Here is a 25,733-nt window from a genome sequence, read left to right as displayed (position 1 = left end):
GTTACATAATATTTCCAACTTTTATATTCTGTGCCCTGATCTATGAAAACCAGTATGTCATATGCCTTCCTTACCCTGTCTGCTGTTTTCTGGGAACTATGGAGGTGAACCTGCAAGTCTGTTCTACATTCCTTAGTTCTTCACCATTTACTGTGGGTGTTCTACTCCTATGACTTCCCAAAATGCATTGCATGTTAGTTACCAGAATAACTTCCATCTGTCAAAGCTCCTCCCAAATTTTCCATCTGATTTACAACCTGCTGTAGCTTTCAACATTATTTGCTAACACCACCACCAACTTTTATGTCATCTACAAATTTACATTCACATCCAAGTCACTAATAAATATAACGGAACAAGGGCCAATCCCTGTAGTAGACCACTAGTCAAAGCCTTCTAACCAGCATAGCAACCTATTACCCACTGACTTAGAGTTACCTTTAAAAATCTCAAATTAGTGAGATGGGATTTCTCCTGCACAAAGTCATGTTTCCTATGGGGGGGGAGCCAGAACTAGAGGGCACAGCCTCAAAATTGAGGGGCAACCTTTTAGAAAACAGTTAAGGAGGGTTATTTAAAGTGGAAGTTGATAGTTTCCTGATCGCTGAGAGTGGGATCAGGGATCAGATTAGATGGGCTGAATGGCTTAATTCTGCTCCTACGTCTATGGTCTTTTTCTTGATCAGTCTCTGTGCATGAATCCTATTGCTTAGAACCAATTGTTTCCTCCAATTTGTTCCTTATTACAATGTAGTCTGCCATCTTTAATTACCCTGCTGGTCTTCAAAGAAACAACTTTGATGTCTTTTGGTGCTGTGCATCTGTGTAACAAAGATCAAACATTTACATTAAGCCCCAACAATTTTCTACCTTGCCTCCCATCACAACCAGGAATAGATCTCATCCAGACTTGGGACCATCTGGCACCACCTCCTTGATATTGACAAGTTCCAATTATTCATGTATCCTCTAAACACATTAAGCCACATAACAAAAAAAATCTGCTCAAAGAACTCAACTGGTCAAGCAACATCAGTGGAGGCAAAGCAATGGTCAATATTTCAGATAAGGCCCTATATCAGGACTGGACTATGATTTCCTTGCATATCTGTTCCTCTAATTCCCACTGTCCATTGGGAGACATATAAACCCCATATAGTAATCACCCCTTCCTTTTTCCTAGGTTCTAACCATATGGCTTCCAGGATTGCAGTTACCGGTATGTTCTCCATAATCTGTAGTACAACTCCCCCCCCTTTACATTTGTCTTCTGTCTTGTTTGAGAACATTAAACTGCCAGACCCAGCCTTCCCATGATTCCAATAACAATAATTCTAAATGCTGCTTATGTTCTAAACTCATCTGATAGGCTCCTTTAGATAAGTCTGCGTCCCATGCTCTCTAACTGCCTTTGTTTTCTCTGCCCACTGGACTTGTTAGGTTTATCCCCTTCATTTTACTCCCCAGTTTCCACAATGCTAACATGTTTCTTACTGCCTGCCAAAATAGTATAAATCTTCTTGACTAGTGTGATCAAACCTCCATGCAAGGACATTTCTGTACATCATTCTTGTGCAGATTCACCTATCCCAGGAGTAATTGTGAATCCAAGTATCTGAAGTCCTTCCTCTTGCACCAACTGTTCCACCACAGTCATTTATCTTGCCCTCAAACTTCTACTCTCACTAGGACTAATCCTAAGGTTATGACCCTAGAGGTCCTGCTTTTTAACCTACCTAACTCCCTAAGCTCAAATGTGTTGGACTACATCCCTCTTTCTACCAATATTATTAGTGAGAATTATCAGAATCAGATTCATTATCACCGGCATGTGATATGAAATTTGTTAACTTAGCCACAGCAGTTCAATGCAATACATAAAGTTGAAGAGAAAAAAATTACAGTATATGTATATTGCATAGATTAAAAACAGAAATACTGTATATTAGAAAGTGAGGTAGTGTCCAAAGGTTCGATGTTCATTTAGGAATTGGATGGTGGGGGGGAGGGGGGAAGAAGCTGTTCCTGAATCGCTGAGTGTGTGCCTTCAGGCTTCTGTATCTCCTACCTGATGGTAACAGTAAGAATAAGGGCATGCCCTGGGTGCTAGAGGTCCTTAACAATGGACGCTGCCTTTCTGAGACACTGCACCCCGAAGATGTCCTGGGTATTTGGTAGGCTAGTACCCAAGATGGAGCTGACTAGATTTACAACCCTCTGTAGCTTCTTTCAGTCCTGTGCAGTAGCCCCTGCCCCCATACCAGCCAGTGATGCAGCCTGTCAGAATGCTCTCCACAGTACATCTGTGGAAGTTTTTGAGTGTATTTGTTGACATGCCAAATCTCTTAAAAACTCCTAATGAAGTATAGCTGCTGCCTTGCCTTCTATATAACTACATCAATATGTTGGGACCAGGTAAGATCCTCAGAGATCTTGACACTGCTCACTCTCCCCACTTCTGCTCCCTCTATGAGGATTGGTATGTGTTCCTTTGTCTTAACTTTCCTGAAGTCCACAATCAGCTCTTTCATCTTACGTTGAGTGCCAGGTTGTTGCTGCGGCACCATTCAAACCTCATTTCATTCTTCTATGCTCCAGGGAATAAAGTCCTAACCTATTCAACCTTTCTCTGTAACTCAGTTTCTCAAGTCCCAGCAACATCCTTGTAAACCTTCTCTGCACTCTTTCAACCTTATTAATATCCTTCCTGTAATTGACCAAAACTGCACACAATAGTCCATATGCTAGTTGGCATATCTCACTCCTGTACGCTCTCTCATCACCACCTGAGATTCGATCAACAATGGTTGTATAGTCAGCAAATTTGTAGATGGTATTTAAGCTATGCCTAGCAACACTATAGAGAGTGGTAGTGGGCTAAGCACATGCCTCTGAGGTGCACCAGTGTTGATCGTCAGTGAGGAGGATGGGTTATCAACAATCTGCCCAGATTGTGGTCTTCCAGTTAGGAAGTCGAGGATCCAATTGCTGAGGAAGCTACAGAGGCCCAGGTTCTGCGACTTCTCAATCAGGAGCTCAGTCTAGTCACTAGTCATGATCAACCTCTCGAAGTATTCATCACTGTCAATGTGAGTGCTACTGGGTTTAAAGCAGCTCACATTTCTTCTTAGGGACTGGTATAATTGTTGCCTTTTTGAAGCAAGTGGGAACTTCTGCCTGTAGCAGTGAGAGGTTGAAAATGTCCTTTAATACTCCTGCTAGTTGGTTGGCACAGGTTTTCAGAGCCTTACCAGTTACTCCATTGGTATCTCCTGCCTTGCGAGGGTTCACTCACTTTAAAGACAGCCTAGCAGTGGCCTCTGAGACAGATCACAGGGTCATCAGGGATCTTCACAGCTGGAGTTGTGTTCTCCCTTTCAAACAGGCATAGAAGGCATTGAGTTCATCTGGTGGTGAAGCATCGCTGCCATTCAAAGGTTAAGTTCAATGTCCAAGAAATTATACAATATACATCCTGAAGTGCTTTTTCTTCGCAAAACATCCACGAAAACAGAGAAGTGCCCCAAAGAATAAATGACAGTTAAACGTGAGAACCCCAAAATCCCCCCCTGCTCCCCCTCCCACATGTAAGCAGCAGCGAGCAACAATTCCCCTCCAACCACCGGCAAAAATAAACTCACATCGGTACCGAGTCCAAGCGTTTGCTAAGCGATAGCAAAGACACAGGCCAAAGTTATCCCAACGCATTTCATCCGAATTCGACAACCCACAGGTTTTCTCTCTCCCTGGCAAGGGAGAGGGAGGTGTCCCCCATTTTCACAGCAAGGAGACATAACAACAACCCACTAGTTTACAATGTTAAAGTCTATTTTGTCACTTTTTTTGAGCTCTGTGTCCAAAGACCTTGGGTCTTCGGGCCCACAGCGAAAGATTTTCCAGCCTCCCCAATGACACACAAGTCTCCGGCTGTGACACCAACCCTCGATCTGCCCGTCTCCAGAGCCCCAAGATCTTAATCTTCCGAACATGATCGAGATTCTTAGGCCAAACCCTTGGCACGTCAAATAGTGGCCAGTCATGAAACCCCGAGTAAGGGTCCCAATCCCGCAAAGAACCGAAGCCTGTGTGTAACTCCAGGTCAGGGTCTTCAAAAGGACCCTGAAAGGAAAAAATAAAGATATTAAAGGTAGAAATAAAGATACTGGGTTTCACTTTGTAGGAAGTAATGTCTTACAAACACTGCCAGAGTTGCCATACATCTGACGTCGCCTCCAGCCTCTTGTCCCAGAGGCAGAAGGTGGTTCCGATGGAGAATCTTGACAGGCCCATTCCCATCCTCTGGTTTCACCTGGGAAACTAGTACGTTTGGTATCTGACTCTCCACCACACAGGGTGTACCCACCCAGCAGTTGGCCATCTTATGCTTCCCAGGTAGCCCCAAATTCATTATGAGGACTCAGTCTCCTGGCATGAATTGGGAGAACCTAACCTTTTGATCATACCTCCTCTTATTTCCTTGAATCTGCTGGGCAGCTGCAACCTCAGCTAATTCATAAGCCTTTTTCAGCTCCCTTCACACATCAGACACGTACTTCAGATGAGTCTTCGGTGGTAGGTCATCCTCGTCAGTACCAAAACAAAGGACAATGGGCAACATCAGATAACATGGTGAGTACCTGGTAGCTTCATTTTGGGTACAGTCGTAACAGTGGACCAGATGTCCAATATATTGACTCCACCTGCTCTTATTGCTGATCTCCAAGCTTCTGAGCATGTCTAGCAAGGCCCGATTAAACCTCTCAGGCTGGGGATCCACCTGCAGGTGATAAGGAGTAGTCTTTGACTTCTCAGCTCCGAGCATGCTCAGTAACTCATAGATGAGCCTACTCTTGAAATCCCATCCCTGATCACTATGCAACTGCCTGTGGAGGCCACATTAAATGAAATACTTTTCCCATAATACTTTGGCCACTGTGGACGCCCTCTGGACCTTGGTACCTGCGGATATCGGGTATAGTGATCTGTGATGACTAAGACATTTGTCATGTTTCAGGCATCTGGCTCTATTGACAGGAAATCCATACACAGCAGGTCCAGGGGCCCCGCATTCTGCAAATGGGACAAGAGAGCTGCTCTTGTAGGCAGCATCTTCCTCCATATGTATCAAATGCACAACTTGCAGTATTCTTCGACCTCTGGTTTCATTCGGGGCCAGTAAAACTGATCTCTGAGAAATCCATAGGTCTTTTCAACCCCCAGATGTCCGTAATGCCTCCTATATCATGACCCAATATAGGATCTGATCCCTCAGCTCCAACCTGAGCCATTCTCTCAGCAATGGAGGCACCCAGCGTGTTTCGTCTTCTCTGCCTGAGCCATATCTCCCTTTTCGACCGTTTACCAAATGGTACTGATGCCCGGGTCATCTCACTGAGCAGCTGCCACTTCCCCAAAACTCAATTCCAGTAACTAGTTTGTCTTCAGAGCAGTCAGGTTACAGTAAACTTATGGAACTGCAACATCAGAAGCTCCCATAGAACCATAGAACATTACAGCATGCAACAGGTCTTTTGGCCTTTCTTGGCTGTGCCTAACCATTTTTCTCCCCAGTCCCACTGACCTGCACCTAGACTATATCCCTCCATACCCCTCTCATCCATGTACCTGTCCAAGTTTTTCTTAAATGTTAAAAGTGAGCCTGCATTCACCACTTCATCTGGCAGTTCATTCCACACTCCCACTACTCTGTGTGAAGAAGCTCCCCCTAATGTTCCCTTTAAATTTTTCCCTTTTCACCCTTAACCCATGTCCTCTGGTTTTTTTCTCCCCTAGCCTCAGTGGAAAAAGCCTGCTTGCATTCAGTCTATCTATACCCATCGTAATTTTATACACCTCTATCAAACCTCCCTTCATTCTTCTATGCTCCAGGGAATAAAGTCCTAACCTATTCAACCTTTCTCTGTAACTCAGTTTCTCAAGTCCCAGCAACATCCTTGTAAACCTTCTCTGCACTCTTTCAACCTTATTAATATCCTTCCTGTAATTAAGTGACCAAAACTGCACACAATAGTCCAAATTCACCTCACCAATGTCTTATACAACCTCACCATAACTGTAACGTTCTCGCTCGGGTGTGAAGTAACGCCGAGGTAAACGTCGAGATAAACCAGAATCAATGCAAACGAGACCGCAGTAAGATTAACCATTTACTGTTCACTCTTCACATTAACGCATGGTGAAAACTGTTGAAAAACAATACAGGATTGGTACAGTGTTTGTTCCCTTCTAAATATCACATTTACATTGTGAATACTTGCAAAGGTAAAACTACATTACATTAAAGTGCAGCATACAGTCAGAATCTAGCTGCTCCATTGGCTGCTTTAGATACACTTCAATACAAACTATCCCGACTCTTTAACTGACGAAAAGGTAAACCTTACCGACCGTCGTTACTTTTAACAGAATCGGCGTTAACATTTTAACTCAAAATACCGATTATCTAATGACTTACAGCGTTGCTTTCACTGTGTCTTTGGTGCATAGAGAGACCCTAGTCAGCGTTATGGTGGCACATGTGAGTGACCCCCACCCTTGCGTGAATCTCAAACCGGTAATTCCCCACAAGACGCGGCGAACCCGGATGTGACGTCATCGCAGCCGCGATGTATTACAGACAAATCAATTGATTTAAACAATCCTAACTTTAACTAAAAAATGCTAACAAATTACTACGCGAAAATATTATAAACTAAATAACTGCCATAAAGGCAGCACAATAACATTCCAACTCTAATACTCAATACTTTGATTTATAAAGGCCAATATGCCAAAAGCTCTCTTTACGACCCTATTAGGGTCGCCACTTTTAGGGAATTATGTATCTGTATTCCCAGATCCCTCTATTCTACTGCACTCCTCAGTGCCCTACCATTTACCTTGTATGTTCTACCTAGGTTTGTCCTTCCAAATGCAATACCTCACACTTGCCTGCATTAAACTCCACTTGCCATTTGTCAGCCCATTTTTCCAGCTGGTCCAAATCCCTCTGCAAGCTTTGAAAAGCTTCCTCACTGTCCATTACACCTCCAATCTTTGTATCATCAGCAAATTTGCTGATCTAATTTACTACATTATCATCCAGATCATTGATATAGATGACAAATAACAATGGACCCAGCACTGATCCTTGTGGCACACCACTAGTACAGGTCTCCACTCAGAGAAGCAATCCTCCACTACCACTTTTTGGCTTCTCCCATTGAGCCAATGTCTAATCCAATTTACTACCTCACCAAGTATGCCTAGTGACTGAATGTTCCTAACCTCCCATGGGGGACCTTGTCAAAGGCCTTACTGAAGTCCATGTAGACAACATCCACTGCCTTCCCTTCATCCACTTTCCTGGTAACCTCCTCGAATAACTCTAATAGATTGGTTAAACATGACCTACCACGCACAAAGCCGTGTTGATTCTCCCCTTCACACAGAGAGTGGTGAATCTGTGGAATTCTCTGCCACAGGAAACAATTGAGGCCAGTTCATTGGCTATATTTAAGAGGGAGTTAGATATGGTCCTTGTGGCTAAAGGGATCGGGGGTATGGAGAGAAAGCAGGTACAGGGTTCTGAGTTGGATGATCAGCCATGATCATACTGAATGGCGGTGCAGGCTCGAAGGGCCAAATGGCCTACTCCTGCACCTATTTTCTATGTTTCTAATAAGTCCCTGTCTATCCAAATACTTGTAGATCCTATCTCTTAGTACTCTTTCCAATAATTTACCTACTACTGACGTCAAACTTACCGGCCTATAATTTCCCAGATTACTTTTAGAGCCTTTTTAAACAACGGAACAACACGAGCTATCTTCCAATCCTCCGGCACCTCACTTGTGGATACCAACATTTTAAATATATCTGCCAGGGTCCCTGCAATTTCAACACTAGTCTCCTTCAAGGCCCAAGGGAATACTCTGTCAGGTCTTGGGGATTTATCTACTCTGATTTGCCTCAAGATAGCAAGCACTTGCTCCTCTTTAATCTGTATAGGTTTTATGACCTCACTACTTGTTTGCCTTATTTCCATAGACTCCTTGCCAGTTTCCTTAGTAAATACAGATGCAAAAAAACCCATTTAAGATCTCCCCCATTTCTTTTGGTTCCATACATAGCTGACCACTCTGATCTTTAAGAGGACCAATTTTATCCCTCACTATCATTTTGCTCTTAATATACCTGTAGTAGCTCTTAGGATTTTTATCCTTCACCTTGACTGCCAAAGGAACTTCATGTCTTCTTTTAGCCCTCCTGATATCTTTCTTAAGTATTTTCTTGCACTTTTTATACTCCTCAAGCACCTTATTTGCTCCTTTTTGCCTATACCTGTCATACATCTCTCTCTTCTTCTTTATCAGATTTCCAATATCCCTCGAAAACCAAGGTTCCTTATTCTTATTCACTTTGCCTTTAATCCTGACAGAACATACAAACTGCACTCTCAAAATTTCTCCTTAGAAAGCCTCCCACTTACCAATCACATCCTTGCCAGAGAACCTGTCCCAATCCACGCTTTTTAGATCCATCCTCATTTCTAAAAATTTGGCCTTTTTTCAGTTTAGTACCTCAACCCGAGGACCAGATCTATCTTTATCCAGACCAAGTTGAAAGTAATAGCGTTATGATCACTAGACCCAAAGTGTTCCCCTACACACACTTCCCTCACTTGTCCTAACTCGTTTCCTAATAGGAGATCTAATATTGCATCCTCTCTAGTTGGTACCTCTATATATTGATTTAGAAAACTTTCCTGAACACATTTTATAATCTCTAACCTGTCTAGACCTTTAACAGTATGGGAGTCCCAATTAATATGTGGAAAATTAAAATCCCCTATTATCACAACTTTTTGTTTCCTGCAGTTGTCTGCTATCTCTCTGCAGATTTGCTCCTCCAATTCTTGCTGACTATTGGGTGGTCTATAATACAACCCCATTAATGTGGTCATACCTTTCCTGTTTCTCAGCTCCACCCATATGGCCTCGGTAGACAAGCCGTCTAATCTGTCCTGCCTGAGCACTGCTGTAACATTTTCCTTGACTAGCAATGCCACACCTCCCCCCCCCCCCCCCCACCCCAATCCCTCTGCCTCTATCATGTCTGAAACATCGGAACCCTGGAACAATAAGCTGCCTGTCCGGTCCCTCCTGTAGCCAAGTTTCACTAATGGCTATAATGTCATAATTCCACGTGTCAATCCAGGCCCTCAGCTCGTCTGCCTTCCCCACAATTCTCCTTGCATTGAAATAGACACACTTCAGAAGATTATTACCACCACACACAACCCTTCTATTTCTGACTTCGCATAAACTTTTAACATCATTTATTTTCACCCCTGCTCCACTATCTGCTCTGATTCTCTGGTTCCCATCCCCCTGCAAATCTAGTTTAACCCCCCCCCCCCCCAAAAGCACTAAGAAACCTCCCTGCAAGGATATTGGTCTCCCTGTAGTTCAGATGTAACCCGTCTCTCTTGTACAGGTCCCACCTGCCCCAGAAGAGGACCCACTGATCCAAAAATCTGAAACCCTGCCCCCTACACCAGTTCCTCAGCCATGTGTTCATCCTCCAGAGCATCCTACTCTTACCCTCACTGGCACGTGGCACAGGTAGCAATCTTGAGATTACTACCCTCGAGGTCCTGCTTTTTAACTTCCTACCAAGCTCTCTATACTCATTCTTCAGGACCTCCTCACTCTTTCTTCCTACGTCATTGGTACCGATGTGTACCATGACATCTGGCTGCTCACCCTCCCACTTCAGAATGCTGTGCATGCGATCAGAGACGTCCCTGACCCTGGCACCCGGGAGGCAACAAACCATCCGGGAGTCTCTGTCATGACCACAGAACCTCCTGTCTGTACCTCTATCGAGTCCCCTATCATTACCGCTCTCCTCTTCCCCCCTCCCTTCTGCACTGCAGAACCAGACTCAGTGCCAGAGATACAGCTGCCGCAGCTTGTCCCAGGTAAACCATCCCCCCCCCCAACAGTATCCAAATCGGTATACTTGTTGAGGGGAATGGCCACAGGGGAGCCTTGATCTACCTGCCCTTTCCTCTTCCCTCGCCTAACGGTAACCCAATTACCTGTGCGTTGCTCCTTTGGTGTAACTACCTCCCTGAAACTACTATCTATAAACTTTTCATTCTCCAAAATGATCCAGAGATTATCCAGCTCCTGCTCCAGTTCCCTAACGCGGTTTGTTAGGAGCTGCAGCTGGATGCACTTCTTGCAGGTGTTGTTGTCAGGGACACCACAGGTCTCCCTGACTTCCCACATCCTGCAAGAGGAGCATTCCAACATCCTGCCTGGCATTCTCTCTAAACTTACTAGTTAAAAAAGAAATCGAATGAGGAAAAAACAACAACAATTTACCAGAACCTACCTTCACCTCTGCCTGTTTAGATAGATAGATAGATAGATAGATAGATACTTTATTCATCCCCATGGGGAAATTCAACATTTTTTCCAATGTCCCATACACTTGTTGTAGCAAAACTAATTACATACAATACTTAACTCAGTAAAAATATGATATGCCTCTAAATCACTCTCTCAAAAAGCATTAATAATAGCTTTTAAAAAGTTCTTAAGTAGTTTACTTAAATACATTAAATACAATCAACCCCGGCACTTTAACATATCTTACTCCTGGCGGTTGAATTGTAAAGCCTAATGGCATTGGGGAGTATTGACCTCTTCATCCTGTCTGAGGAGCATTGCATCGATAGCAACCTGTCGCTGAAACTGCTTCTTTGTCTCTGGATGGTGCTATGTAGAGGATGTTCAGGGTTTTCCATAAATGACCGTAGCCTACTCAGCGCCCTTCGCTCAGCTACCGATGTTATACTCTCCAGTACTTTGCCCACGACAGAGCCCGCCTTCCTTACCAGCTTATTAAGACGTGAGGCGTCCCTCTTCTTAATGCTGCCTCCCCAACACGCCACCACAAAGAAGAGGGCGCTCTCCACAACTGACCTATAGAACATCTTCAGCATCTCACTACAGACATTGAATGATGCCAACCTTCTAAGGAAGTACAGTCGACTCTGTGCCTTCCTGCACAAGGCATCTGTGTTGGCAGTCCAGTCTAGCTTCTCGTCTAACTGTACTCCCAGATACTTGTAGGTCTTAACCTGCTCCACACATTCTCCATTAATGATCACTGGCTCCATATGAGGCCTAGATCTCCTAAAGTCCACCACCATCTCCTTGATCTTGGTGATATTGAGACGCAGGTAGTTTGAGTTGCACCATATCACAAAGTCCTGTATCAGTTTCCTATACTCTTCCTCCTGTCCATTCCTGACACACCCCACTATGGCCGTGTCATCAGCGAACTTCTGCACATGGCAGGACTCCGAGTTATATTGGAAGTCTGATGTGTACAGGGTGAACAGGACCGGAGAGAGCACGGTCCCCTGCGGTGCTCCTGTGCTGCTGACCACCGTGTCAGACCTACAGTCTCCCAACCGCACATACTGAGGTCTATCTGTCAAGTAGTCCACTATCCAATCCACCATGTGAGAGTCTACTCCCATCTCCGTTAGTTTGTGCCTTAAGATCTTGGGCTGGACGGTGTTAAAGGCACTAGAGAAGTCCAGGAATGTAATCCTCACAGCACCACTGACCCCATCCAGGTGAGAGAGGGATTTGTGCAGCAAATACGTGATAGCATCCTCCACTCCCATCTTCTCCTTATACGCAAACTGAAGAGGATCCCAAAGCCTGTTGAGCCAAAGCCATCCCGCACTGACTCAGTCCACTCCGACGATGGCCGCTTCACTAGACGAAACTTCTTTTATAGTGCGCTAGCTGACCGGCTGTCTTCAGCTCCTCCGCTCCCAATTGGTTGGCCATTTAAAAAACTGAAAAAGCCCGCAAATCTTCTCCTTCTTAAGCGCTGACGATGGCCGCTTCACTAGACAAAACTCCCAATTGATCTACTGCTGAATCCTACCCTTGCTTCCCTCTGCCTTCACTATGATGGCAAACTGACACATGGCTTTCACCCCTGGGGCAGGAACGCTCTCCCACTCTTCGTCCTTGTCCAGCCCTTCATGCACACGTTGGGACAAAGCATCAGCATCAATGTTCCTGCTTCCCGGCCGGTACTTCAGGCTGAAATCATAGGCAGACAATGCCACCAACCACCAATGGCCTGTGGCATCCAATTTTGCCACGGTCATAATTGTTGTCTGTCCTCACCTCAAACTTGGCACATAGAGGTTGTCACTCAGCTTATCCACCACAGCCTAGTTCAATGCCAGGAACTCCAACTTGTGCGTGGGATAGTTTCTCTCAGAGGGTGACAGACTCTGACTTACAAACACATAAAGTCTCAAACCGGTGCCCCGATCCTGATACAGGACACCCCCTAAGCGTTCTCTGCTGGTATCCGTACGCAGTACATACGGCAATTGGGGGTCTGCAAAAGCCAGCACAGGCACCTGTGTCAGCATCTGCTTCAGTGACTGAAAGGCCTCTTCACATTCTGCATCCCACCTCGGCCTAAAAGGCTCTGAAGGGCTAAGATACTCTCTACCCTCCTCTCCTTTCACCCCCCTCCATTTCTTCCCCAAGGGAGGGTAACCACACAGAAGCTGATTCAACGGGTGACTCACTTTCGTGCAACCTTTCACAAACCTCTGACAGTAACCACAAAACCCGAGGAATGAGCGCAAAGCACCCACAGTCTGGGGCCTTGGCCAAGTGGTCACCACTTCTATCTTAGATTAATCTGTAGCTACTCCATTCCAAGAAACTATGTGCCCAACATAGCTAACAGACATCTTGCAGAACGGGCACTTGTCCAGGGAAAGTTTTAACCCTTCAGCTTTCAGGCGGCCCAGCACCTTCAGTATCCTCGCTTCATGTTCTTCCAAGGTGGACCCAAAGACTATGAGGTCATCCAGATACACCAATACCTCAAGCAAGTTCACATCCCCCACCATTTTCTCCATGACCCACTGGAAGGTTGCAGGGGCTCCCGATATGCCCTGGGGCATCCTTTCTAACCGGAAGAATCCCAGTGGACATATAAATGCCATCTTCCCTTTGTCAGCCTCACTCATGGGGATCTGGTAATATCCACTTATCAAGTCCAGTACACTGAGCCACTTTGCACCACTCATACAGGCCAGCACATCTTCAATCCTTGGGACCATGTACTGTTCGGGGACAGTACGCCTGTTCAGAGTCTTATAATCCACACACACACACACATATGTACCTTCCCTTTCTTCTTTCTGGCCACTACTATTGGGGACACATAGGGACTTTGGGACTCGGTGATGATCCCAGCTTTCTTCTACTTACACAAATGACTGGCCTCTGCAGGGGCCAGTCACCATGACGTCTCTCTGAACAGGGTGTCCTCGGTCACGTGTGACGAGTGCTTTTGGAGCAACCCACATTGAACTTGTCAGTGGTAAAGACACCTTCCAGCTTCAACATCTTCTCCACCAACCTCCTCTTCCAACCCCTAGGTACCAGGAGTCCTCGAAGTTGAATGACTCAGCGGTCAACTTTCCCCCTTTTATCACTTGTTTCTCCTCGGCTTGTCCCACATGGACATTAGACATTACCATCAACCGGAAGAGATGCACCTCTTCGTAGTGTTCCTGACAATCACTGCCATCCTATTCGCCCGTACAACCAAGGGCTTCTACAGTTCGGGTCTCACCAGTACCCCAGCAGGCACTCCCAACTCCTCATCATGGTCTTCTGGAGCATCCACCAAGAAGGCCTCACTCTTGGGCATTTGGGAAATTTGGGGTTTCCCATTACTCTCACTAGTTCCCTGGGCTGTAGTCTAAAGTCGTTATCCAGCCCATTGCAGCCACGCATTTCCTCTAAAGCAGCTCGAAACACCGAATGAACGGACAACATTCTCAGGAAGCTCTCTCCAGCTTTCTCCCTGTAGGCTCTCACGAGCCTCCTCACAGTAGGAGTGCTGGTCTCCACAAGAATTGAAACGCTGCCCTTCTCAACGGGGTCTGGACAAACCAGCGCTAATGTATCAAGGGCCTCAGTCACCCCCCCACAGGCCTCCGAAAACTCCAGCTTCACTGACAAATAACCAGCATACAGATAATCACCCGCACTAAGACCCCAGATCTCCAGTGCACTGAATGGCGCCAAAGGTAAATACGTCAAATACTGGTTGTAAAATGAATGGTACAGCAAAGTGACCTGTGACCCTGTGTCAAGTATGGCTCTAGCATAAACACCCTCTCTCTGTAGCGATACACTGCAGCTTGGCCCCACTAAGCCTTCAGGAATATGGTTCTTTGCTTTAGGGTGTTTCTTAATATATTGCTGGGAATGTCCCTCCCCCCCGATACGCCAGGCCATCCCTTCACTGGGTCTCTTTTACGTTTTCCCAACGACTCTCTCTGCCTAAGTACCTGGGGACTCACTCTGAGGAGTTTCCTGCCTGAAGTGTCCCTCTTCAGCACAGTTATAACAGACAATACCGGCTACTCCCCTTCTCACATGATACCAGCCGCTAGCAGCCCTCTGCATAGTCTGTCCCCTTAGAAAATCCACCTCCCTATCAGCCCCATCATACGGGGCGGGGTCATACATGCTGATTACAACCGGGACATCTCAGTTCTCAATTCTGCCACAATTTCCTCTACCATTCCCCGGGGCAGGCTATCCGTGGTCACTTCACCGTAGAGGATCACTACCGTGGATTGTACCATGCTGATGGAGCCCTCCCGTGCCTCCGATGCCTTCTCTTCCTCTTGTACTTCTCTGATCAGTTCAACAAACGAGGGAGGGAGGCGCATCTTACAAGACAGAGACCCCAAGTGATCAGGTCCCGGGACTGGGCACCCTTTGCTATTTACTCCATTCTTAACTGATCCACCTCAGCTGCCTGAATGGCCCCTCTGCGCCGCAAGCAATTTAGCTACCTCTCTATTCGAAAAATGTAAGCAGAAAACCTCTCCCCCTTCTCCTGACACATGTTCTGAAACCCTGTCATGAGCTCCATTGGGCTCCCCGTCATGCCAAATGCATTTTCCAGAGCTCCCATGTAATCGGCAGCATTGGCTAGGGGGTACCGGGACTTCACGGCTCTCACCCCGTCAGCAGCCCGCCCCCTCAAACTCTCAACCACTCTCAGTCGCTTTACATCATCAGAGCACTGCCACTCATCTAACAACTGAGAGGTCTGCTCCCCCCCCCACCCAAGTCTCACACTCCCCTTCCCCCTGGGGGTGGGCATTATTCCAGAGAATAGATGGAGTTTACCATAGCTGGGATTTTGGACGGGCATTTTCCAGAGTTAAGGGCAGATAATAACTCAGAATTCTCACTCTTCCCTGGGGGACGGGGACTAATTAGACATTCCAAATCTGCCCACTCCTTCCCCTCACTCCTCAGAAATGATAGAACCCTGTCTTTGAAGTCTCTGCCCCCAGCTACGGGAAACTCGACTTGTGATTTGGCCCACTCCGCTGCCATTATGTCAGTGCTAGTCTGCAGTAAAATGAGGTCTGTGCCCGCCACTTTATCAACCTCTGCCCAGCAATTGTAACTTTGCCAACAATTTTAACAGTACTTAACAGGTGAATTAACAATTCATCCGGAGTACGAATATCTACCCCACTCAACACACATGCATTAGTTACCGGTAACCATATAACCATATAACAATCACAGCACGGAAACAGGCCATTCCGGCCCTCCTAGTCCGTGCCGAACTCTTAATCTCACCTAGTCCCACCTACCCGCACTCAGCCCATAACCCTCCACTCCTTTCCTATCCATATACCTATCCAATTTTACCTTAAATGACACAACTGAACTGGCCTCTACTACTTCTACAGGAAGCTCATTCCACACAGCTATCACTCTCTGAGTAAAGAAATACCCCCTCGTGTTTCCCTTAAACTTTTGCCCCCTAACTCTCAAATCATGTCCTCTCGTTTGAATCTCCCCTACTCTCAATGGAAACAGCCTATTCACGTCAACTCTATCTATCCCTCTCAACATTTTAAATACCTCGATCAAATCCCCCCTCAACCTTCTACGCTCCAATGAATAGAGACCTAACTTGTTCAACCTTTCTCTGTAACTTAAGTGCTGAAACCCAGGTAACATCCTAGTAAATCGTCTCTGCACTCTCTCTAATTTATTGATATCTTTCCTATAATTCGGTGACCAGAACTGTACACAATATTCCAAATTTGGCCTTACCAATGCCTTGTACAATTTTAACATTACATCCCAACTTCTGTACTCAATGCTCTGATTTATAAAGGCCAGCGTTCCAAAAGCCTTCTTCACCACCCTATCTACATGAGACTCCACCTTCAGGGAACTATGCACTGTTATTCCTAGATCTCTCTGTTCCACTGCATTCCTCAATGCCCTACCATTTACCCTGTATGTTCTATTTGGATTATTCCTGCCAAAATGTAGAACCTCACACTTCTCAGCATTAAACTCCATCTGCCAACGTTCAGCCCATTCTTCTAACCGGCATAAATCTCCCTGCAAGCTTTGAAAACCCACCTCATTATCCACAACACCTCCTACCTTAGTATCATCGGCATACTTACTAATCCAATTTACCACCCCATCATCCAGATCATTTATGTATATTACAAACAACATTGGGCCCAAAACAGATCCCTGAGGCACCCCGCTAGTCACCGGCCTCCATCCCGATAAACAATTATCCACCACTACTCTCTGGCATCTCCCATCTAGCCACTGTTGAATCCATTTTATTACTCCAGCATTAATACCTAACGACTGAACCTTCTTAACTAACCTTCCATGTGGAACTTTGTCAAAGGCCTTGCTGAAGTCCATATAGACTACATCCACTGCCTTACCCTCGTCAACATTCCTCGTAACTACTTCAAAAAATTCAATAAGGTTTGTCAAACATGACCTTCCACGCACAAATCCATGCTGGCTACTCCTAATCAGATCCTGTCTATCCAGATAATTATAAATACTATCTCTAAGAATACTTTCCATTAATTTACCCACCACTGATGTCAAACTGACAGGTCTATAATTGCCAGGCTTACTTCTAGAACCCTTTTTAAACAATGGAACCACATGAGCAATACGCCAATCCTCCGGCACAATCCCTGTTTCTAATGACATCTGAAAGATCTCCGTCAGAGCTCCTGCTATCTCTACACAAACTTCCCTCAAGGTCCTGGGGAATATCCGGTCAGGACCCGGAGATTTATCCACTTTTAAATTTCTTAAAAGCGCCAGTACTTCCACCTCTTTAATTGTCATAGGTTCCATAACTTCCTTACTTGTTTCCCACACCTTACACCATTCAATATCCTTCTCCTTAGTGAATACCGAAGAGAAGAAATCGTTCAAAATCTCTCCCATCTCCCTCGGCTCCACACATAGCTGACCACCCTGATTCTCTAAGGGACCAATTTTATCCCTCACTATCCTCTTGCTTTTAATAACCCCGGTGGATAGATAGATATCCACCGGTAACCCCGGTGGATAGATAGATAGATAGATAGATACTTTATTCATCCCCATGGGGAAATTCAACTTTTTTTCCAATGTCCCATACACTTGTTGTAGCAAAACTAATTACATACAATACTTAACTCAGTAAAAAAATATGAAATGCATCTAAATCACCGTCTCAAAAAGCATTAATAATAGCTTTTAAAAAGTTCTTAAGTCCTGGCGGTAGAATTGTAAAGCCTAATGGCATTGGGGAGTATTGACCTCTTCATCCTGTCTGAGGAGCATTGATGAACCCTACCGCTCCACCAAGGCAGCATCCATACTAGCACAGTCTTAAAACACACAACCCACTGGTTCAATGCTCAGGGCAATCCCAGAACGATACCCCAAGTTTGGCGGGCTGTGTTGGTCTAGGGGAAGACGCTCTCCGGCCGCCAAACTTGTGAAATCTCGTTTGTGTGGATGCTACATGATGTTTTCCCATGACAAATCAGTACCACAAAATAACAAACAGTACACCATATGCAATTAAATGATTGAGCTTTATAATTCTTAATTTGACTATAGGGTTAATAAAGAAAACAAAAAGTAAAAGGGCCCATTTTAATGATACAGTCTAAAGTGCATGTTGGATCTCACAATTTTCCCATCCGGTCGTTCTCCATCAATTTCCCTGGGCGTCGTTGACTCCCGATCCCATTCCATATCCAGTCAGTCCTGCAGTCTACGACCTCTCTGTTCTGTCACCTTCTCTCTCCATCTTCTGCCAAACAAAAGCCCATGAATACCTTGCTCTTGGGCACACAAGAAAGAAACAACAATCCCCTCATTGGATCCCTAGTCAAACACTGCTGCTACAAAGAAACAAGTACATTAGCAGTGAAACCTTTCCCAGGGCATTACACATATAATATGCTTCTAATGTTTTTGGAATGTAATTTAAGGTGCATTTGATTAATTACTGAAAAAAATACGTTGGATCCAAAACGTGAAGGCTCACATGCAGGATACCTTCTTCCAGCAGAAAAGTGCAAAATTTCTCTGGCTGGCCACTCAATCTATGCCTCTTATCATCTGATATACCTCTATCGAGTCACATCTCATCCTCTGTCACTCCAAAGAGAAAAGCCCTGGCTCACTCAACCTATTCTCATAAAACATGTTCTCCCATTCCAGACAGCATCCTGGTAGATCTCTGCACACTCTCAAAGCTCCTGCATCATATAGTGATGTGACAGAAGTGAACTTCTAAATCATTAACAACATTTGAAGGGTATGAATTTGCAGGGCAATGCTTTTAGGTGCAATTAAGTATATAAGAAAACATTCACACTTACTCTTAATCGTTGTTCTACTGTCACATTGCAGGGTTAACTCCTTGCTGATTATTGACTGCTCCTGTGATTCAGCAATGCAGGAACAGCTTCTTCCCCTCTGCCATCTGATTCCTAAATAGACATTGAAGCTTTGGACACTACCTCACTTTTTTTAATATACAGTATTTCTGTTTTTACACATTTTTAAAAATCTATTCAATATACATAAATGATTTATTTGTTTATTTATTATTATGTTTTATTTTATTTATTATTTTTTCTCTCTCTACTAGATTATGTATTGCATTGAACTGCTGTTGCTAAGTTAACACATTTCACATCACATGCCGGTGATAATAAACCTGATTCTGATTTTTGTCTGAATTGCTGCTCTGAATATTCCACAGTTCACCTTGTCCAAATTTACCAATAGGAAAATATATTTTCCAGGATTGCAAGCTATGCTGTAAACATTGCTCTTCTTTCATGAGGGTATATAAAATTGACCTTCCTCCATGTGAATGGTCAGAGCACCATCAGTGGAAATCTTGCTGGAAATTGTTTCAAATTGACTGCAGTTCGTTTAGTTTTCTTGCTAGCAATCCTAGCTTGAACAAACAATGTAGGTGAACCCTAGTGCAGGCACGTCATTTTACAAATCATTTTTGTGCAAATATTAAGAATTCCATTAGATATTTTAATTTTTTTTTAAAATTCTGTTAGCCAAGCTAAATTTCCATCCTATTCAACAAAAAGTAAGTTTACACAGTGATCATCTAATTGCGATTTATGGATTTAAATAGTTCCTGTTCATAGAAGGGTTAAGAAACGAGGAAAGGGGTGATAAGAGACCAAAGATGACATGAGAAAAACACTCTTTTGCATGCAGAATGTGACTAATGTCTGGAATTCACTACCAGCCAAGGTTATGGAAGCCGAATCACTTGTATTATTTAAAAAATGGAGAAAGATAGATTTCTGAAATTCTGTGGAGAGGGAGAACAGCTGGATTACCCTCATATAGACACAATATAAACTAATAGACTGAATAGCCACGTTTCTCTTCTGTAATCATTATCTCTGTTTAGGTTTTCATACTAATCACAGTCAGCTTTATCTATCATTTTTAACAGGTTAGTTGTTGGGAGCAACTATATAAATTAATCCCTTACAATAAATTTAAAGACATGAATCTTTCAAAATAAATGCCTTGACTTGATAAATGAAAATAAAAACTGCTTAGCTACATCAAAATAAGCAGTTCTCTATAATATGTTGGACTACAAAATGCCACATCTCCCTTCCAACCACTGCAATACATGTTTTTGTTGGAACCAAGACAATAGTCTGTCAAGAGAAAAATGTCATGCTGCACTGGCTTTTCTGTAATAGTGATGTACTTTCAAGATAGATATACATCATGGAAGGCTGACTGTCTCTGAAATGCCAAAATTTCTTATTGCAGGTAAGTGAAAACAAATCTGATTTTTTAAAAATTTAAGTGCCCATGTTTCTTTTCACTTCAAGGAATAATTTCATTTTGTTTGCTGCAAAATAACACTTCCATCAAACATCAGTTACAGTTCAGCATCAATCTATCTTTGACTCAGAATAACTGGGATCTGGTGCCACAGCAGCGCAGCAGTTAGCCAGACACTGTTATAGCTCAGTGCATTTCGGCGTTCAGAATTCAATTCTGGTGCTGTTCTGTGTGGTCTGTAGGTCCTCCCTGTGGAATACGTAAGTTTTCCCTGGGTGCTCCGATTTGTTCCCACAGTCACTGAATCGTCCCATGATTAGGTTAGGGTTGATTGGATTTGGTGGGGGTTGCTGGGGTGGTGTGGCTCAGAGGGCCAGAAGGATCTACTCCACGCTCTATTGCTAAATAAATAAATATATGGTGTATTTAACAAACTATTTCAAATTCTAGGAGCATTAGCAGATATAATTTGACATCCAGTCACAGAGGTGCTGAGACCATGACCAAAAGAGTAGTTGAGTTTAGAATGTAGGCAGAAAGAGGTAATGCAATGAAAACGGAAAAAGGAATTGGAACTGCTAAAAATCCAAAATGCTTAACAAGTCAGGTAGTACTTGTGTAGAGAAAAAATAGTTAACATTTCATGACCTTCAGTCAAAATCAGGGAAAGTCAGTGATATATGTTTCTTTTTCACTGTCATATTGGGGCTCCACCCTTTTTCCTCCATCTCAGAATAAGGATAGGTTTCCCTATTTTCACCTTTTCCCCAAGGGAGGGGCTTGCATACAAGCTCCTCCATGTAAAATTGAAGACATGGGAAAGAGAACTAAAAGACACCATTTTAACATTGCACATGCCTACCCAGAAGCAGGACTATGAAGTGGAGAAGTGATAGCAGAATACAGCATTAATGGTAAGACTCTTGGCAGTGTGGAGGATCAGAGGGATCTTGGGGTCCGAGTCCATAGGACACTTAAAGCTGCTGTGCAGATTGACTCTGTGGTTAAGAAGGCATACAGTGCATTGGCCTTCATCAATCGTGGGATTGAGTTTAAGAGCCGAGAGGTAATGTTGCAGCTATATAGGCGGTCAGACCCCACTTGCAGAACTGTGCTCAGTTCGGCTCACCTCACTACAGGAAGGATGTGGAAACCATAGAAAGGGTGCAGAGGAAATTTACAAGGATGTTGCCTGGATTGGGGAGCATGCCTTATGAGAATAGGTTGAGCAAACTCAGCCTTTTCTCTTTGGAGCGACAAAGGATGAAGAGTGATCTCATAAGGTGATGAGGGGCATTGATTGTGTGGTAGTCAGAGGCTTTTCCCCAGGGCTGAAATGGCTAGCATGAGAGGGCAAAGTTTTAAGGTGCTTGGAAGTAGGTACAGAGGAGATGTCAGGGATAAGTTTTTTTACGTAGAGAGTGGTGAGTGCGTGGAATAGGCTGCCAACGACAGTGGTGAAGGCGGATACGATAGGGTCTTTTAAAAGACTCTGGATAGGTACATGGAGCTTAGAAAAATAGAGGGCTATGGTAACCCTAGGCTATTTCTAAAGTAAGTACATGTTCGGCATAGCATTGTGGGCCAAAGGGCCTGTATTGTGCTGTAGGTTTTCTATGTTTCTAAGTGTGTACTCAAAAAAGCCAAAATAGGCTAAGTTAGAGGATGAACAAAGTTAAAATTCCCATACAGTAGTAAAATAAAGATTTTACAAAATTAAATAGACAACCTTCTATTGATTTTATGTTACTCAGAAGTACAAACGTATTAGTGGGGATGCAATTAGTGGTACAAATAAATGGACATTAAGTGAAAATTAACAAAAACTGCAAATGCTGGAAATCTAAAATCCAAGCAGAAAATATTTGAAAACTCAGTAGGTCCAACAACAACCATGGATGCCCTCTTCAGAACCTAATTGTTTTCTCCACAGGTGTAGCCTGACCTGTTTCATTTTAGTTTTTATTATCTGTACTTTTGATTTTCACTTGCTTGTTGAATTCACTGCCATTTCACAAATGCAACCTGATCTGTCAGGGGTTTGCAACATTTACTTTTAATTGAAATTTGATAAATCTAAACTACTAATTTCAGTTCAGAGTGGAATCAGCCATACATGACCTGTGCACAAATAAAAATCAAAAACTGGCATACAGAGCAAGGCACTTAGATCTAACGCCTACTTAAAAGCCAGCCCTGCTTTGATATTCCAAAGTTTCACAGAACAAACCTCAGAAGATGTAAACAGCAACTGATATTCTTCCACCAGCCCAATAATGAAAAGAAAGTTGAGAGCAGTGATTTAAAATATATCATTACTGCACCAAGCATGATTAAGCAAAGAGTCATTTGGCCATTATCTTCTTGATAACTTGCTAAATGACTGGTTCTCATTGATAAAATATTTGGTAAGAGCTTGCAACTGAATAAATCCATAAAGTCATATAAATATCTTAAGCAATGTCCCTGCAATAGGATACTAGGCTTTTAATCCAAAAGAAAATATATGTGGAAACTCTAAAATAAAAAGCATAAAATCCTAGAAATGTTCAACTGGTTAGGCAGCAGATGTGGGCTGAGAAGTAACACTTCCATCAGTTAACCAAATGTTAACTCTTGCTTTCTCTCCACAATTATTGAGAGAGAGTCAATTGAACATTTTCAGCTTCTCCTGTTTTTATTTCTAGTATTTTAAAGGTTTAGTATTACAGTGCATCTTCTGGAGTCATGAAGGTTCAATATTTACTCTATGATCAATATAATTCTCCCTCTCCCCATATTCTTGCATTTTTCTTTCATTTATGTGCTTATCTAAAAATCTCTTATAAGTCCCAAATGTATCAGCCTCTACCATCACCCTGGCAGCAAGTTACATGCACCTATTACTCTGTAAAAAAAACACCTGACATCTTCCCCTCCCCCTTTACTTTCTTTCCCCAATTGCCTTAAATTATGTTCCCTCATTTTAGCCATTTGCACCCTGGGAAAAAGTCTCTGGCTATCCACTCTATCTCCCCTCTTATAATCTGGTACACTTCTATCAATTCACCTCTCATTTTCCTTTGCTCCAAAGAGAAAAGCTATAGCTCGCTCCACCTATCCTTAAAAGACATGCTCTCTAATCCAGGCAGCATCCTGGTAAATCTCCTCTGCACCCTTTCTAAAACTTCCACATTCTTCCTACCAAACATAATATTCCAAATGTGGTTGAAACACTCATTAGACCACAGTTCAAGTTCTTGAATTTAATCTCACCACTAATGAAGGCCAACATACCTAATGCCTTCTTAACCACCCTATCAACTTGAGCGGCAGCTTTGAGGAATCACTTTGTTTCTCTACGCAGCTGAGAATCCTGTCATTAACCATGCATTCTGACTTCAAATTCGACCTTCCAAAGTGTATCACTTCACACTTTTCTGGATTGGATTCCATCTGCCACTTCTCAGTCCAGATCTACATCCTGTCAATGTCCCATTGTAACCTTCTACACTATCCACAACTCCGCCAAACTTTATGCTGTCTGCACACCTATCATCCACCCTTCCACTTCTTCATCCAAGTCATTTATAAAAAATCACAAAGAGGCAATTCTGAATCCATGCAGCCAAGTTTCCCTGGATCCCATGCCCCCTGACTTTTTGAATGAGCTTATCATGGGGACCTTGTCAAAGCCTTACTAAAATCCATGTACACCACATCCTCTGCTCCACCTTCATCAATCTGTCACATCCTCAAATAATTCAGTCAGGCTCATGAGACTGGATCTGATACTCACAAAGCGATACTGACTAATTCAAATGCTTGCAAATCCTGTCTCTAAGAATCCTCTCTAATAGTTTGCCCACCGCTGACGTAAGACTCACTGGTTACATATATTTCACATTATATGTCTATGATCTGCATAACAGAATTGATGGCTTTCTGACCAGGTTTGTGAATGATACAAAAAGAGGTGATGGGGCTGGCAGTGCTGAGGAAGCAGGGAGCCTACAGAAAGACTTGGACAGATTAGGAGAACAGGTAAAGAAGTGGCAGATAGAATACAGTACAGTATGGTCATGCACTTAGGTAGAATTAATAAAGTTGGGGAGCAAATTCAGAATCTGGTGGTGCAAAGGGACTTGAGAGTCCTTGAGCAGGATTCCTTAAAGGTTGACTTGCAGGTTGAGTCAGTAGTAAGGAAGAAAAATGCAATGTTAGCATTAATTTCTAGAGGATTAGAATCTAAATGTAAGGATGTAATGCTGAGGCTTTTTAAGACCATAAGATACAGGAGCAGGATTAGGCAAAGTGGCCCATCGAGTCTGCCCCGTCATTTCATCATGGCTGATTCATTTTTCTCCTCAGCCCCAAACTCCTGCCTTCTCTCTATAGCCCTTCATGCCCTGACCAATCAAAAATCTATCAACCGCAGCCTTAAACATACATAAAGACTTGGCCTCCACAGCTGCCTGTAGCAATGAATTCCATAGATTCACCATTCTCTGACTAAAGAAATTCCTCCTCATCTCCATTGTAAAAGGCCACTCCTCTATTCAGAGGCTGTGTCCTCTGGTCTTAGACAGTCCCAATATAGGAACCATCTCCCCTCTATCCAGGCCTTTCACAATTTGATAGGTTTCAATGAGGTCCCCCTTCATTCTTCCAAATTCTAGTGAATACAGGCCCAGAACCACCAAACACTCTTCATATGACAAGTCATTCAATCCTGGAATCATTTTCGTGAACCTCCTTTGAACCCTCTCCAATTTCAGCACATACTTTCTATGATAAAGGACACAAAACTGCTCACAATACTCCAAGTGAGGCCTCACCAGTGCTTTATACAGTCTGAACATTACAACATTGCTTTTATATTCTAATCCTCTTGAAATGAATGCTAACATCACATGTGCTTTCTGCACAAGGACTCCCAAGTCCCTTTGCACCTCAGTGTTTTTATATTCTCTCCTTTTAGAAAATAGTTTCCCTTTTCATTTCTTCTATCAAAGTGCATGACCATACACTTCCTAACTATGTACTCAATCTGCCATTTCTTTGCCCATTCTCCTAATCTGACCTAACCTAGTCCATCTGTAGCCTCTCTTCCTCAAAACTACCTGCCCTCCCCATATCTTTGTATTGTCTGCAAACTTTGCAACAAAGCCATCAATCCCATCATTCAGATCATAGAAATATAACCTAAAAAGAATTGGTCCCAACACAGGCCACTGCGGAACACCACTGGTCACTGACAGTCAACCAGAAAAGGCTCTCTTTATTCCCACTCTTTGCCTCCTGCCAATCAATCACTGAATCCATGCTAGAATCTTTCCTGTAATATCATTGGCTTGTAACTTGTTAAGCAGCCTCATGTGTGGCACCTTGTCAAAGGGCTTTGGAAAACACTAGCACACAACATCAACCAATTCTCCTTTGTCTATTCTGCTTGTTATTTCTCCA

The 25,733-nt window shown here is 43.6% G+C and overlaps 1 long non-coding RNA gene across 2 annotated transcripts in view; it reads right to left on the bottom strand.

The window, feature by feature from the left end:
* The window catches only part of LOC140726427 (uncharacterized), an 83,410-nt gene that overhangs the window by 35,993 nt on the left and 21,684 nt on the right, over nt 1-25,733 (bottom strand). The window contains exons 2-3 of one of the 2 annotated variants that reach the window (XR_012098633.1): nt 18,830-18,940; nt 18,132-18,255 (exon numbers count right to left, since the gene is read on the bottom strand). This is a non-coding gene — a long non-coding RNA (uncharacterized lncRNA). Of the gene's footprint in view, nt 1-18,081; nt 18,256-18,829; nt 18,941-25,733 lie in introns of those variants that run through there. The other variant, XR_012098632.1, reaches the window with a different exon arrangement.

This window comes from Hemitrygon akajei, chromosome 4 (genome assembly GCF_048418815.1).
Source record: "Hemitrygon akajei chromosome 4, sHemAka1.3, whole genome shotgun sequence".
NCBI lineage: Eukaryota > Metazoa > Chordata > Chondrichthyes > Myliobatiformes > Dasyatidae > Hemitrygon > Hemitrygon akajei.
This window is presented reverse-complemented; position numbering and strand designations above follow the sequence as displayed.